Source organism: Notamacropus eugenii, chromosome 4 (assembly GCF_028372415.1).
Source record: "Notamacropus eugenii isolate mMacEug1 chromosome 4, mMacEug1.pri_v2, whole genome shotgun sequence".
NCBI classification, from domain to species: Eukaryota; Metazoa; Chordata; class Mammalia; order Diprotodontia; family Macropodidae; genus Notamacropus; species Notamacropus eugenii.
This window is the reverse complement of record NC_092875.1, coordinates 195,051,140-195,067,156: the sequence shown is the minus strand read 5'-3', so window position 1 is coordinate 195,067,156 and position 16,017 is coordinate 195,051,140. Positions and strand designations below refer to the sequence as shown.

General features: G+C 37.1%; 1 long non-coding RNA gene across 26 annotated transcripts in view; it reads right to left on the bottom strand.

Moving 5' to 3' along the window:
- The window catches only part of LOC140500898 (uncharacterized), a 520,520-nt gene that overhangs the window by 205,657 nt on the left and 298,846 nt on the right, over positions 1-16,017 (bottom strand). For 23 of the 26 annotated variants that reach the window (XR_011965958.1, XR_011965946.1, XR_011965955.1 and 20 more), the window contains one exon: positions 10,238-10,294. The exons of the other annotated variants lie outside the window; for them this stretch is intronic. This is a non-coding gene — a long non-coding RNA (uncharacterized lncRNA). The remainder of the gene's footprint in view (positions 1-10,237; positions 10,295-16,017) is intronic. 26 annotated transcript variants of the gene reach the window in all.

The window sequence follows — 16,017 nt, the reverse complement described above, 5'->3', positions numbered from 1 at the left end:
CCATTGCTTCAAAATCTGGAGAAATTACTGACCAGCCAGTCTCAAATAGTGGTGGAAATACAGAGGAAATGTATAAGGAAACACATTCCTCAATTCCCTAGTCCCACTAGGAAGCCAATCATGTGCAAATGCCTTAGCAGACATACTGTCAAGGCTCCCAGTATAAATCATTTCACAGTGTTTTGAAACAACCCATACCATTTATCTTTCCACTCCTAAAATTTATGTAAACAAAAACTCATCATCATCATAGAACAGGAAATTTTTAACAGATTGTATTACCACAGCAACACACCAACCAGAGCCAGAAGTGCAAATAGATAAGGACAATTTTAAAAGTTCCATATATCACAGCACCCATCCAGCAATGGACTTAACATCACGAGGCTACATCAAGGTGATTAAACGTTGGCCACAACTCCCAAAGATCATCTACCAAGGGAAGAAGGGCTGTAATCAGTAACACTGAGAAAAGTCCTCACAAGGATAAAATCCCTTACTTCAAAATATTTAAGTAGATGAAAGGCAAGTTAAGTCTGATATTACTGGGACATCAAGGTCTTTGTTGATGTCAAAGTACACAAGGATGATATTTTATACAGCAAGTAGTACCTACTATGCAATCATTAACGGCAAAATTGAGCTATCAATCAATCAATAAGCATGTATTAAGCCAATACTTTGTAGAAGACCTTGTGTTAGACTTTAGGGTTTCAAAGACTCCTAGAGAAGGCACATGCCCTGTCCTCAAGGAGTTTATATTCTATCAGGCAGAAACAAGATGCGCACAGAAAAGTAAACACCAAACATAAAAGAAAGAATTTAAAAGGCAATAATTATTCATTTACTATGTGCAAAAAGAGCAGCTAAATGGGGCAGTGAACAGAGTGCCAGACCTGGCATCAGAAAGATTTGAGCTCAAATCTGGCCTGAAAAACTAACTGGATTACCTTGGGCAAGTCACTAAACCCTGGTTGCCACAGTTTCCTTATAAATGAGTCAAAGAAGGAAACAACAAACTGCTTCATTATCTTTGCCAAGAAAACCCCAAATGGAGTCATAAAGAATCAGACATGACTGAAATAACAAAAATCTACGCTAATGACAAGGGACATAAACAGAAAAATGAGACAGTCACTACTCTTAGGGCAAGGAGAAGGTTTTTGTTTCACATCAAATGGAAAGGCACAGGAGCCACTAGACTTAACAACAAGGCAGGTGGTAATGCCTCTTCTTTAGTGCTATTTCTAGTCATTAAACCATATCAGGTTTTTTTTCTAATGTTGAACCATTTGACCAAGCCAAGGAGAATCTGGTGTGGAGAATTTCTTTTCTGATTCTTCCAGGAGGAAGTGAGGCTCAGGTAAGACAGCAGATATCAATTATTTTGGAAACCTTAAAACGATATAAATGCCAGTTATTTATTGTTATTATTAATAATAATTATCTTACAGTAACCAGGTCTCCCGTCTGGGGATGATTTCATTGCCTGAGACTTTTATTGAACTCCTGCTGAGTTCAAGCAAAGTTTATGGAAAAAGGCAAGAGTATTTAACCAGCGGGCCTCTCTAGAAAAGAAGAAATTATGCGCACACACTTTGAAGTTTCTTCTGTATCATTAACTGATGCAAAGGTAACTGAAGCAAAATTGTTAAAAACTTAAAAATGCCAAATAGAGCAATATATATTTTATCCAAAAGCCAATCCTAGAGTGTCCTCCAGGACACAAGTGAAGTTTTTTTGTTTGTTTGTTTTTTTGAGTAGGGAAGTGACACTGTCAGACCTAAGCTTTAGAAATATCATTTTGTCAGCTCTATGGAAGGTAAGATGAGACTGAGAGACCAATTGGGAGACATTCTAGGCAACAGATGATACCCATTGTATCACTTTGGGGTAGAGTCATCCAGTCGGTATCCATGCCATGTTTATTGTACCAAGTTATTGGGGCATTGAAAGATAAATAACTATCCATCATGTATAGAAGATATTGCGTCTGATTCCCTACTGAATTTCTACTAAAAGAAATCCATGTTCTCTGTCATTTCCCTACCATTTGGGGAAGTGGAGGATGGGGTGAGGATTTAACCCACAAGCAGGAATTCACTCAGACAACACAGTCAGAGGATTAAGAAAAAAAATTAAAAGTAAATTGGTTTGGGTTAAAAACAGATCTAGAGCCTGAAAGTATCTGCAAGGGCAAAGTCAGGAAAATGGAGGGATGGGGGAGGAGAATCTCAGGCTTTCAAGCTAAGACCTATAAAAATTACCTTTCACAGGTGTGTATACTCACCTTAGTCCCTCCCTTCTCAAATGAAGGAAAAGTGGATGCTATCATTCTCTTTTTAGGCATTCTTTTTAAAATGACTCCCATTCATTGGAGATTTTCTAGAAGAAGATGGATAACCATTTGTAGGGGATGTTGTAAAAGCTGTTTCTTTTCAGTTACTAGTTGGGCTAGGTGGTCTTTCAGGCCCCTTCCAACTCCAGGATTCTAGACATCAGACCTATGATCTTGTCCTCGATACTACTGTACTGTAACTGAACGATGTCACTGGAGACACATGGCTATGGAATCACAAAATGGTATGACTACTGTAGAAGACTATTCCATCTAATGCCACCATTTACAGACTGAAGAAAATGAGGCCTCAGCCTTAGGTTAAGTGCTTTTCCAAGGTCATGGAGGGAGAAGGTCCCACAACTTTTAGTCCAATTCCCTTTTGGAATTCAACATAATAAAAACTAATTAAACCCATAATATGTTCAAGGTACTATGGATATGTTACATAACAATACCTGTCATTAAATAATTTACTTTCTACTTCCACCAAATGTTTGAATTCATAAACTTTTAAAAATTTTCCAAACATGTAAAGTGCTTCCTGGTTTTGAACTGAGCACCTGTGAGTAATGAGGTAAAGTTACCACGAGATTTTTTGTTTTGGTTTGTTTTGTTTTGGGAGGTGGGGGGGAGTGGAAAAGCAAGATTCCTTTTAAAGCTAACTTTAATTTCATTTCAATTGCAATAATCTAATACTGTCTAAATCACTTTGATATTTAACAGCTACTTTTCAAGGGGCTTAAATATTATATTATTGTTCTGGATTTCTCAGTAAAGTTTATCAGTCCAGTTGTTTACAAGGGTAACACCATGTGTCATACAGTTCACAAACACTCAACCATGACCATATGGAGCAAGGGTGTAAAAAGCAAGATAACAGACAGCCAGGCATTGGGTGAAATGTGTGGCTGCTATGGATTAGTTATGCATGTTCTGTCTACAGCAACACACAGGTGCTTCACCAGGAGAGTCCCTTTGAAAGCACAGCAATCCTGTATATCCACTGGAACAGCTTCTGAAACAGTCTCAGCTAAATAGCCAAGGTCAAGTGGAAACAACCATACATTCTTCCCACAGGTGTTGGCCTTCCAAAAGGAATGCAGAATTTGAGCTCCATCTCTATATTCAAAATATTGCTTTTTCCTTGAATTGACAGTACTTGCAATTTCACACACATGGAATATATAATTATACACCCTGAACATATGTATTTTCATGATTATTCAATGTCTGAAGCTAAAAACTAAGAAAAATTAAAAAAAAACTTCAAGGTTCCATAGGATCAAGTGTGGAAAAGGGAGTTGGAAAACAAACTTTATTTTTTTTTCCTCCTAGGGAAGCAATGTCTTCTTTAGACAATTAGGCCATGCTTGGAGAGGCCTGCTATCCAAAAAGCTTGGTTTGATTTTCTTTTATAGTTTTACCACAATATAAACCCAGCATTATGCCTCAAAAGCACCACAGGCCACTATAGAAAGAAAAGAATTGTTATTATATTCTTACACACCTTACTATTTCAAAAAAAAAATAACTAACAAAAGGGGTTTGACTATTTCATGAAAGATAAACAAATATTTGCCCAGCATTCCAAGATAAAGATGGGAAAAAATCTATTACTCAAAGGTAGAGTAATTAAAATAATTTTAGGTGATTAGTGAAAATACAAATGTTACATTCCAAAATGTTTGCAGTTCATTTTTCTGTCTCCTAATCTTTTACTCAATTGATTAAACAACGTTAAGATTGCAAAGAACTGAAATTTTTAAATACAGATCCTTTTAAAATTTATTTTTGTGTAAACATGCATCTACCAACACAATTTTTCAGGGGGAAATATAACAAGTAAAGCAATTTGGAAGGGAAGAAATATAAAATAAAGGATAAATTCAAACCATTTACATGGGAAATTCAGGCATCTGGGATTTTCGAATAAGTCCATTTTTCCCACAATTAAATTTGCAGTGTTATCAATGCAATCAGTTTATTTTAAGATTGTCTACCCAATATATAAATTTCCCTTTGTGCTGGAAATTCCTTTATCAGATAAGATAGCTTTTGTTTAAACTGCTATTTTCAGGATTTGCTTTGGGGTTTTTGAATACACACAGTGAAGTAACTTGAGATTTCCTACCCTGCTTTAAAATGTGTTTCTTCTGTCTGTTTGTATTTAGTAATTTCCTGTCAAATAACCTCACCATAATTAACTTTCCTTGCTCCAACCTACGTTTTTTCCTATTCCTACTTCCTGAGGATGGTAATAAAATGCTGATTACATTCGGCTGTTATCAGCCCTTTCTTCCTCTCCATCCCCCTCTCACTCCCTTTGTCAAAGTCAGCATTAGGGTTTGACTCCTCATGGAAGCTAAGAGGCTTGGAGCAGAGAGGAAGCAAATCAGACTGCAGGAATCCAGATTCATCACAGTTTATTGGGTCAAGCTGTAGCTGGGCAGGAGCCAGACAATTAGGGGTGCAGCTCCCCTGGCAGGGAGCTGTCCGTTTTTTCCCAACTGAGTAAAATCCTCAGAGCTCTTTTCTCCTCCTCCCCTCCCCAGCTCTTCTCCCCACCACAAACACACAAAGACACCAGAGCAAACCAGAATACTCCTCTTCTCTTCCCTTTCAAGGTGCTGAGAGAGTTGGGATTAAGAAGGCCATAGGGAGGAGGCTAAGAACAGGAAGTGAGCCAGGCAATGTGCTCCTTTCTGAAGTTCCATTTAAAACCTTAATGAGGTAAACTTGACACACACTGTCTTTTATGCAATTAAGCATATTGGTACATGTGCATCTTTTATAATTACTTTATCTTTCATTTTTTTTAACAATTGAAACGTGCATGGAAGTTGCACACATAATTTCTTCATTTTCTTCATCTTCTCCAACATATACCTTTTTTTAAAATTTTTCATTTTTAACAAAGTTCATATCACATAAAACAATTCCAACTTTTGGTCAGGTGATAGTTCTTTTAAAGCATTTACAATATAGACCACAAACGAATTTTTTTTTTAACATTAACCAAGTGAGACACAAATAATAACTATGAATGCTAACTTCATAAGCCCTTGACCTAATTGTCTCCACATTATTAGTAAGAATTAAAGGATCCTAACTTATTGTTATTGGTCTAAAGTCCTAAGTCTAATAGCTTAATTTTAGACTTAACCTCAGATATTCCCCTACCAACAATCTATAATTTAATAGATCTGGTATTAAGCTTACAAACTTTTTGACTATAAGAAATTGCCACTAAGAGTAGTGACATGGCAGGGAAACAAATATCTCCCCAACTTCATGTCAATTCCAGGCAGGAGTAGATTGTCAACTTGCATTCAGTCAGGCTTCAAGTCTGCCAAGTGTCAGTGGGGAAATTGAGTCAAGAGAATCCCACCTCAGCCCAGGCTGAACAGCCGCTCTCCCACCCTTCCCATGAGATCACCTTTTTCAGTTCATACCAGCATCTCACAGGCTTACTGGCATCATGGATTGCAGTCTCAGACCACCTTTCTTGCTATCCATACCTGGAGTTAGACTCAGAGGAAGAGTCAATTAATTGTCCCATAGAATCTTAAAATAGCAAGTTCCAATAACTAGGTTTCAGATATGACTATAATTTCGTATTGGCTAAGGAACATCTTTTGAGACAAGTCTTAAGTGGTTTACATGCCTTTCTATACCTGTTCTACTTCCTGATTAAATAACAATCATAAAATCAAATTTACCATTAAAACCTTAACTTTTCCATCAACACCATATTTTATCCAAGGTTACCTGTCTCTAGGAAACTTAGACTAAAATTCTTTTCCCCAAACTAGAGATGTCTCTGATTTAGTCTCAGTAATTGATTCAGTCAAATGTTTTAATACTAATTGCTTTTATATCACTTTGTAACATGTCCAATTTTTCTCCCCATGCTCCCCTCCCCCCACCCCCTAATACCTTGCATTCTGATTACCCCTTCCCTCAATGAACCCTCCCTTCTATCACATGCCACCCTTCCCTTATTCTCATCTTCTCTCTTTTCTTGTAGGGCAAGATAATTTTCTATACCCCATTACCTGTGTTTCTTATTTCCCGGTTATATGCAACAATAATTCTCAACATTCATTTCTAATACTTTGAATTCCAACTTCTCTCCCTCCCCAGCCCCACTGAGAGGGCAAGCAATTCAGTACAGACTAAATATGTGTCGTTTTGCAAAAGTCTTCCATAATAATGTTGTGTAATACTAACTATATTGCCCTCTATCCTACTCTATCCCCTCTTATTTTTTATTCCCTCATTTGACCTTGTCCCTTCCCAAAAGTGTTTATTTCTAGTCACTCTCTTCTCCCATTTGCCCTCCCTTCTATCATTCCCCTCACCCCACTTGTTGCCTCCTTCCCTTCTTTCCTATGGTATAAAACAGATTTTCATACCAAATTTAGTGAGCATGTTATTCACTCCTTAAGCCATATGTGGAGAGAGTAGCTTCACTTCTCCCCTCTCCCCTTCTTCCTTTTCTCCTCTGAACAAGATTTTTCTTTATCTCTTTTATGAGTGACAGCCTGCCCCATTCCATTTCTCCCTTTCTCCTCCCACTATTGTCTTCCCTGACCTCTTAACTTTTGTTTTTTTTTTTGTGAATATCATTTCTTCTGATTCAACACAGCCCGTAATCTCTATCTATATGCATGTGTCTATGTGTGTGTGTGTGTGTGCATACAATCCTTCCACCTACCCAAATACTGAGAAAAGTCTCAAGAATTATAAATATTTTCTCTCCATGTAGGAATGTAAACAGTTCAGCTTTAGAAAGTCTTTTATGATTTTTCTTTTCTGTTTACCTTTTCATGCTTCTCTTGATTCTTGTGTTTGAAAGTCAAATTTTCTCTTCAGTTCTTGTCTTCTCATCATGAATGCTTGAAAGTCCTCTATATCATTGAATGATCATCTATTCCCTTAAAGTATTCCACTCAGTTTTGCTGGATAGTTGATTCTTGGTTTTAATCCCAGTTCCTTTGACTTCTGGAATATCCTATTCCAAGCCCTTCAGTCCCTTAATGTTGAAGTTGCCAGATCCTGTGTTATCCTGATTGTATTTCCACAATACTAGAATTGTTTCATTCTAGCTGCTTGCAGTATTTTCTCCTTGACCTTGGAATTTGGCCACAATATTCCTAGGAGATTCTCTTTTTGGGTCCCTTTCAGGAGGTGATCAGTGGATTCTTTCAATATTTATTTTGTCCTCTGGTTCTTTTTTTTTTTTTTTTTGATCATGGCTTTCAAGTAGTCCTATAACTTTAAATTGTGTCTCCTGGATCTATTTTTTAGGTCAGTTGTTTTTCCAATGAGATGTTTCACATTATCTTTTATTTTTTCAAATTTTTGGTTTTGTTTTTTAACAGCTTGTTTATTGCACAGTCATTCATTTCTCTGAACTCAATTCTCTCTTTCAATGAGCTATTTTGTTCAGTGAGCTTTTGAACCTTCCCCTCCATTTGGCTAATTCTGCTCTTTAAAGCCTCCTTCTCTTCATTGGCTTTTTGGACCTCTTTTTCCAATTGAGTTAGCCTCTTTTTAAAAGTGCTATTTTCCTCAGCATATTTTTTTGGTTCTCCTTTAGCAAGCTGCTAACTCACTTTTCAAGCTCTTCTATTGCCTAAGTCTAGTTTAAGTTCCCTGTAGAGTCCCTGGAGGCAGGGGCCTTGACTTCCTGTGACAGTATGCCTTGTTCTTCCTCATCTGAAAGCATGTGAGGAAATACCTATTCACCAAGAAAGTAACCTTCTATGGTCTTACTTTTTTTTTTCCTTTGTTGGGCATTTTCCCAGCCAGTTACTTGACTTCTGAGTCCTTTGTCAAGAGATTTGATTCAGCTGCTTGATTTCCCCAGGGCTTTAGATGGGGGCGGGGCTGTCACTCAGGGCTGAAGTTTAGATCAGCTGCTCCCTACCACCACAGGCTTTAAGCTGAGCTTCCTGGACAGTGGACCCAGGTTGCATCCCAGCCACTTTAGCTGCCTGCAGTCTTCTGCTGTGCCTCTGCAGTTGCCTGGGGCTATTGCTGGAGGAACCCTTTCCCCTCTTGCCCAGCTGGGAAAGCCCTCCCACACTGACCTTTGGAGTTTTCCTTCTCGCTTATAGGTTGAGGTATCTGGGACCCTCCCTGTTGGGGATTCTGCCCTGGAGGCCTGTTTAGGTCCTGTTCCTCTCTGTGCCATGTGGCCAGGGCTGGGCTCTGCTCTGCTCAGCATCCTATGAGACAGACCTTTCCTGTCCACCTTTCAGGTTACCTTTGGCTGAAAACCTCTTTCACTCTGTTGTTCTACGGCTTTTGCTGCTCTAGAATTTGTTGAGAGTCATTTTTTACAGGTATTTTGTGGGCTGTGGGGGGAATGCTAGAGTATATGAGTCTTTCTATCCACCATCTTGGCTCTGCCATAGCTTTCTAATTGTTGTCATGACAAAAGCAAGTGGGAAAGAGCTCTGGATTTGAAGCCTGAGGGCCTGGGCTCAAATTCTAGCTCTGTTACTTACCAGCTGTGTGACCTTAGCCAAGTCACTTAAGTTCTATATCTCAGTTTCCTCAACTGTAAAATAAAGGTATTGGACAAGATGATCTCCAAGCTCTTTCCCAGTTCTAAATCTGTGATCCTCTGATTTGACTACTGCTCTCACATATAATGATTTCAGAAGATTAAATTCGTGATTTCAAGCTATAAAGAAGCATATAATCCAACCATCTCTTCAGCTTCTATCAAGCCATCAATCTCATCAATTTCTCCAATCTGACAATTAAAAATTTCCATTTTGATGATATTTAATTTGGCTCTTAAAGATACAGCAACAATTTCTATATCTTTGACAGAGCCTAGTAACTTAGCTATTACATATACATATGCGTATAACATATAACACTTAACATTATTTAAGTTCTATAATAGAAACAGTTTGGCATAGAAGATAAAACACTAAATTTGGAGTGAGGAGGAAACTGGGTTAAAATTCTACCTCTGAAACTCACTAATGGCTTGGCATGAACAAGTCACTTAATTCCTCTAAGCCAAAGTTTTCTCATCTGTGAATTAAGATCAATGATACCTACAGTTCCTACCTCACAGGGATATTGTGATCAAAGGAGTTTAATGGATGAGAAACACGTTTTAACCTTTGAAGTGTTGTATAAAAGTCAGTTGTTATTCTTCAGTATGCTCAAAATCTTTAGTTAACTTAATGAAGACTCACATCAATTAACAAACTGGTTATCATCACCCCTTTTACACTTGAAACTCAGAAAAATGAAGTGATACACATATCACAAATCATGGAGCAGACCTGGAGCATTATCCAGCAGGTATAAAGAAATCAGAATAAATATGATGTGTTCCATAACAACGAGGAATCAGTTAGAAAATAGTAGAAGAAAATCTAGGACTAAGTAGTTCATCTTGATCACAAGAATCCACATCCTATGAGAGGAAGGTAACTTCTTTCCACACCTAAACTCCAGCAATCCCCATTCCAGATTGAGAATAGAGTTATTCAAAGTGCATAAGCCTTGTGAAATGAATTTAATTCAGCAAATTCAAAGTACTGTACTGTACTGAAAGTCAAGAAGAAAAGTAAAAAAAAAAATAATACCTTCCCTCCAGGAGCTTACAATCACATTAGCAAGATAAGAGTTAAACATATGAAGCAAACACAGTATAACACGTCAGAATACACTTAAATGACAAAATGTACAAAATTGACAGCCTTGTTTACAGGCACTCAGGAAGAGAGATCAGAATGGACACAGGAGCTAGGAATTTGAGTTAGGTATTGAAGGATGGTTAGACTTGAACAGAAAGAGGACTATATTACACGTGTGGGGTACTGCTCATGCAAAGAGGTCAGAATAAACAAGTTTAAATCTCACCTCAGCGATGTGACTCTAGCCAAGTCACCCAACCTCTCTCAGATTCAGTTTCCTCATCTGTAAAATGAGGAAGTTTGATTCAGTTTCCTTCAAGATTCCTTCTAGATGTAAATCTATGATCCTATAATCTATTACTGTTAATAATTATTATAACAATAAGGATAATGGCAACAACAGCCCACATTTTTATATGGCATTATAATATTTATAAAGGTCTTTACATGTGTTATTTCATTTGATCATCATAAGTGAAATTATTTACAGATAAAGAACCTGATGCTAAGAGAAATTAAGTGACTACCTAGGGCCACACAGCTATTAAGTATCTGAGGCAGAATTCAAACTCAAGTCAGTATCTAGGACAAATAACTACAAATTGGTATCTATGGCAAATAGTAAGAGATAATTCAGGATACACAAGGAAGGGTCAGTTTAAAGAAGACTTTAAATTCCAAAACAGATGACATTTTGCAACAAGTCTACAAATGACAGCAGAAGGTTGACATAGAATCAGCAAACCATAGATGTGAAGGCAAAGAACAGAAACTGCAGAAAAATAGTAGAGTAACAGAAGAACTTCAATTAATCATTAAACATTTATTAAGGGCCTCCTATGTGTCAGGTACCATACGAGAGGAACTGTGATTGCTAGAGCCATTAGATAGGTTCTAACTATGGCATAACCCTTTATCATCTTCATGTGAGTTTTCTAGGAAGTATTCACTTCCCCAGCAATGAAAGTTACTGTTAAATAACTCCAACTTGCTAGCAACTCAGATAAAAATTTTTTGGAAAAAATAATGGCTAAAATGAGAATTTGCTATTATCCATGATATTCAACTATATATGTATTAGATATAGCTATCATACATATGTATATACATACATGATGCTTTTATGTCTAAGTCATTCCCATTTTCTGGATGTGAAAACTGAGGCCCACCAGGGCCATCGCCATTTAGAAATGTTTAAGACTAGTGACTTAGTCATTAAGTTTTCCACACCTCCTTTCTGAAAGTGCGAATGACACAGTTATATATAGATCTTCATTAAGAATCAGGAAACCTGTACTGTAACCTTGGTGCTGCCATTAATTGTGACCACAGCTAAGTGACTTATCTGCTCTGGGACTCAGTTTCCTCCTCTCCAAAATATAAGCAAGAGCTGGATTCTATGTGATCTCTAAGAATCATTCCAGCTCTCACTCTTATGATTCGAGGTCTACGATGTGGACTAGAGAGCAATCTTGCCACCATATGGGAAAGTAGAGTGTGAATAATAAATAAACAAACAAACGAATGAATTAACAAATGAAATGAGAAACAACGGTGGAGAAGTTTTCCACATAGTTTAGGGGGAAAAGAGCTGGTAGAAAAATGGGAGAAAAACAAGAGAACTAACTGAACACCCTTCTCCATGTTACCACAATCCATTCTGTATATATACACACATCTTGTTTCTTGTAATAGAATGTAAGTTTCTTGGGGTCAGGGACTGATTTGTTGGGTTTTTGTTTATTTGTCTGTTTATATCCACAGTACCTAGAATACAGAGCACATAGTAAGATTATTATGTGCTAGCTTATGGCTAAGTCACACAGTAGACAAAGTACTAAACTTGCAATCTAAAAGATCTAAATTCAAATCCTGCCTCAGATGGGTATTAGCTGTTTGACCCTGGGCAAGTCACTCAGTCTCCATCTGGTTCAGTTTCATCTATAAAAGGGAGATAATAATAACACCTATCTCTCAGGGTTGTTGTGAGGATAAAATGACATAATATTTTATAGTGTTTTATAAGCCTTGAAACACTAAATAAATGCTATTATTTTTTCTGTTCTATTCCTTTTAAATTATTATTATTATTTATTAATCATCATCATCTTTCTAGTAATACACACTTGACTGATTGGTTTATCTCATAGGTTGCTGTTGTATTTTGTCCTTCATTCTCAAAGAGGACCATGACATCAGGAAGATGATGATATGACTTGCAGTCAACTTTAATTTGAGTGAAGGAGGGCTATACAAGGTCACCAGCCTCACTTTCTCCTCCAGAGCCATCTGGGTCCAGTGGTCAGATATTTATCAGGACCACTGGAGACGGTCCAGGATGCAGTGGAGGTTCCTGGGCCTTTTAGGCAAAAGGCCATTTCAGGTTCTCACTCTGAGTACCATAATCCCCATTCAGTGGATAGGCCTCTTTAGGAAGTGAGTCAAAGGATGGTCCAGGTACAGACTGGTTTATCTAATCTTTTAGTGACTAGTTAGCTTAAAGGATTTTCTGCCTAGTGTAGGAATCACCTCTACAACATCTCTCACAGGAACAGGTCATGAACACTTCCAGGGTTATGGAACTTGTTGGTATTATTACTTCAATTGTGTCCCACTCTTTGTGACTCCATTTGTGGCTTTCTTAGAAAAGATACTGGAGTAATTTGCCATTTCCTTTTCCAACTCAATTTACAGATGAAGAAAATGAGGCAAACAAGAGGGTCACACAGCTGTTAAGTTCCTGAGGTCAAATTTGAACTCCCTAAGAGGAGTCTTTTTGACTCTAAACCTAGAACTATATCCACTGTCCCACCAAAATACCCTGACTTGGAACTTACTGTCTGACAATTCAAAATGTATCTCCTCTTAACTTCTATCCACTGGTCCTATTTCTGTCTTCTGGTAATAAACAAAGGTATACATATGTACTAGGCAGAGCTTACCTTCAAATAAGTTTGAAATGTCTAAGATATGACACAAATTTGAACGTAAATAATACAGAGTACAGAACAAAAAATCCTACTAATATCCTGTTATATTTTAAAGAATTTCATATCAGTCACAAAGCACATATCAAAATATTTTGTGATTCAGTTTCATATCTGGCATAAGCAGTTTCTATCCCAGAACTATTTTCTGAGGCAGGGAACATCTAGCAAGAGATGATCTCATTTATCTATATAGTTTAAAAATGTGACAATACTCTCAAAATCTTTAGTAGTAATACCCTAAAAGGGAGGGAGATGGGCAATGTGGTTGTGATCTGGAGTGATGAACTAAAGCAAGTAGAAGATGTGTAGGAAACAGTAAGGAACTCATCACTGGATTGTACATGATTATTTTTTTCCTTAATAGTGTTTTTTTTTCAATTACATGTGAAGATAGTTTTCAACATTCAATTTTGTAAAATATTGAGTTCCAAATTTTTCTTCCTGTCCCTTCCCTCCCTGGTCCTCAAGACAGCAAACAATCTGATATAGGTTATACACATACAATTATATTAAACATAGTTCCACATTGTGGATATGACTATTAACAAAGGTTGGAGTAATCAACACATGTTCCATGGAACGCCTTCTATATTAAAGAGACAGTGCTGTTGGGGAAATGAAAAATCATCCAATACATTCTCTGCCCTTAGAGAGCTTTCAGTTGGGGAGAAAGGGTAATAATACACATGTAGGAAGAAGAGAAGATTGAGAAAATGGAGTCTAGGATGAAAGGACATAAGTGAAGAACAAATGTGAACTAGGCCAGGGCTTTCCTGAAGCATTTTTGGGCACTGAATCTAAAGTGGCAATTAGAACGATGCTCAAGAAATCTAGAGCCATGAGGTGTAGGATGGTAAGCTAAGCAAAAAGTGAATTCATTTTCTCAGAGATTCAAGATGATGAGTCACCCTGCCAGCTTTGGGGGTGATGGAGAAAGGGCACAAAAAACAGCTTTGTCTTTCAAATTGTCCAACTGAATTCAGTGTCTAATCTGAATGCCAGTAATATAGCTATGTATATATGTCTTGCACTTCAAAATCTTCACACTCCGGTAATGTCAAGATTGAACTCTATATGGCTGACAATGTATATAATATGCTGATAGTTGGTTGTGGAAGACCACTGGCAAGGTCTAAATCCCAAGGCCACAGAAGAATGTCCATGTGTTTCTTTGGGTAATAGCAATGGAACTGATTAGATATAGAGTCAGAGAATTTTCTATTTGAGGATATCTGGCAGTTTAAGGGTATCTGGGCTCATTATCCTGAGCAAATCACATGACTAAAAATTCACATGTGCAAAGCCTTGCACTTAGTAATATAAAAATTACAAATTAATACATAAAACCTAATGTCTGCCCTCAAGGCATTTACAATCTAGCTATGAAGATAAACCTATAAAAATTAATAACTTTATAAGATTGAAATGAGAGTTCAAGAAAGCAAAAAAAGCAAAGGTATAAGGAACACTACACCTTCTGCCCAATTTAAAATAGGTTGTTATATCTGTCAGTAAAAAGTTGTGGACTTCCAACATTTCCCCTTCTTCCTCCAGATATTCCATCCCATTTCTACATATTGCCTCTCATTTAGCAGCTAATAATAATAACAGAGGAACTATCCACATTATAGCTTTAAAACACTATGTGTAATGTCATTTTTTGTGTAATATCTTTTTTGTTGTTGTTGTTGGTTTGTCTTTTGTGATTTCTGAGTTTATCTTTTAGGAAGAGAAAAGTAATAGTGTGAAAGTTAGCATGGTGTAGGGGGGAAATGGTTGGACCAGATTTGGATTTATCTACCTTTTTCTTTTTTAAACCACAGCAAGCAGGTACCCAAATCTGAGTTCTAATTCCCTTAAAGTTGCCTCTATCAGCTTATTAAATCTTGAAGCTACAGTCCCAAACTGCATGGCCTATGGCCACTGGCAGATTTTCCTTGTGGTTCCACATCTTTATAATTATCTTGTAACATTCATCATTTATTATCATCATCTGTTATGTTCCCATTGACCCTAGGCAGCAGGTCAAACGTGTTTTTTAATCTCACTTTACCTAACTTTTAAGAAATACTTTTTGGGCCCTCTAAAGCAGAAATCTTGGATTCCAATGAAGTTCTGAGAATTCTGTGGGGCATTTTTCACTTGGGATTAGGTGTTAAAGATTTGTTTTGTTTTAAACTATTGGGTTTTTTTTTTTGTTCAAAATATAAGCTTATATTAGGAAATTATTTCTGAACCTAACACTTTTTTTTCTTGTCTCCAAATTATACTTTTATCTTCAATCTGCAGCAAGGCATTTGTCCCCAAGATCAATGAAAAAGCAAGCCAGAAAACAAATGGTACAGGTATTATCACCTATAGGTGAAAATTTTGAGCATTTCAAGAAGGTTCCCAAAATATCAAGGATCTATGATAAAGGAAGCAGTAGAGTAGAGTAGAAAGTATAGAGGATTTGGAGATAGAGGTCCTGGATTCAAATCTTAATTTTATCGTTTACCTGTGTGACCTTTGAGAACTCACACACTTCTCTGGGTGTCAGTTTCCTCAACTGAAAAAACTAGAGATGTTGAAATAAATGCCCTCCAGGATCCCTTCTAGCTCAAATCTATGACCCTATGACTTCATCAGGGTAGGTATTCCCTTGAGATACACAACCATGACCTCACTATAATTTAGTATAATGATTTTTGAGAATTGTGCCTAAATTCCATCACTATCCCTGTGACCAAGCCAGTAGCAAGCATCTTTGAACTTAAGTAGGCTAGTCCTCAGACAGCAGGCTTTGAATGTCTGTTAGGCAAAGATTGGTAGAATATTCTTTTAAGAATTCATGTTCCATTCCATGACAAAATAAAGCAACTAAGTAAGATTCTGCTTGATATGCAAAACACGTTAAATTTATTTTAGCTTCACTCAAAGAACAGCTTTTGGTAAGTGACTGAGAAAGCTACATCTCTGATATATCTACCAACTCCACATTCACATTTGTAATTTGGATGCCCAGAGGCTCTAAGGG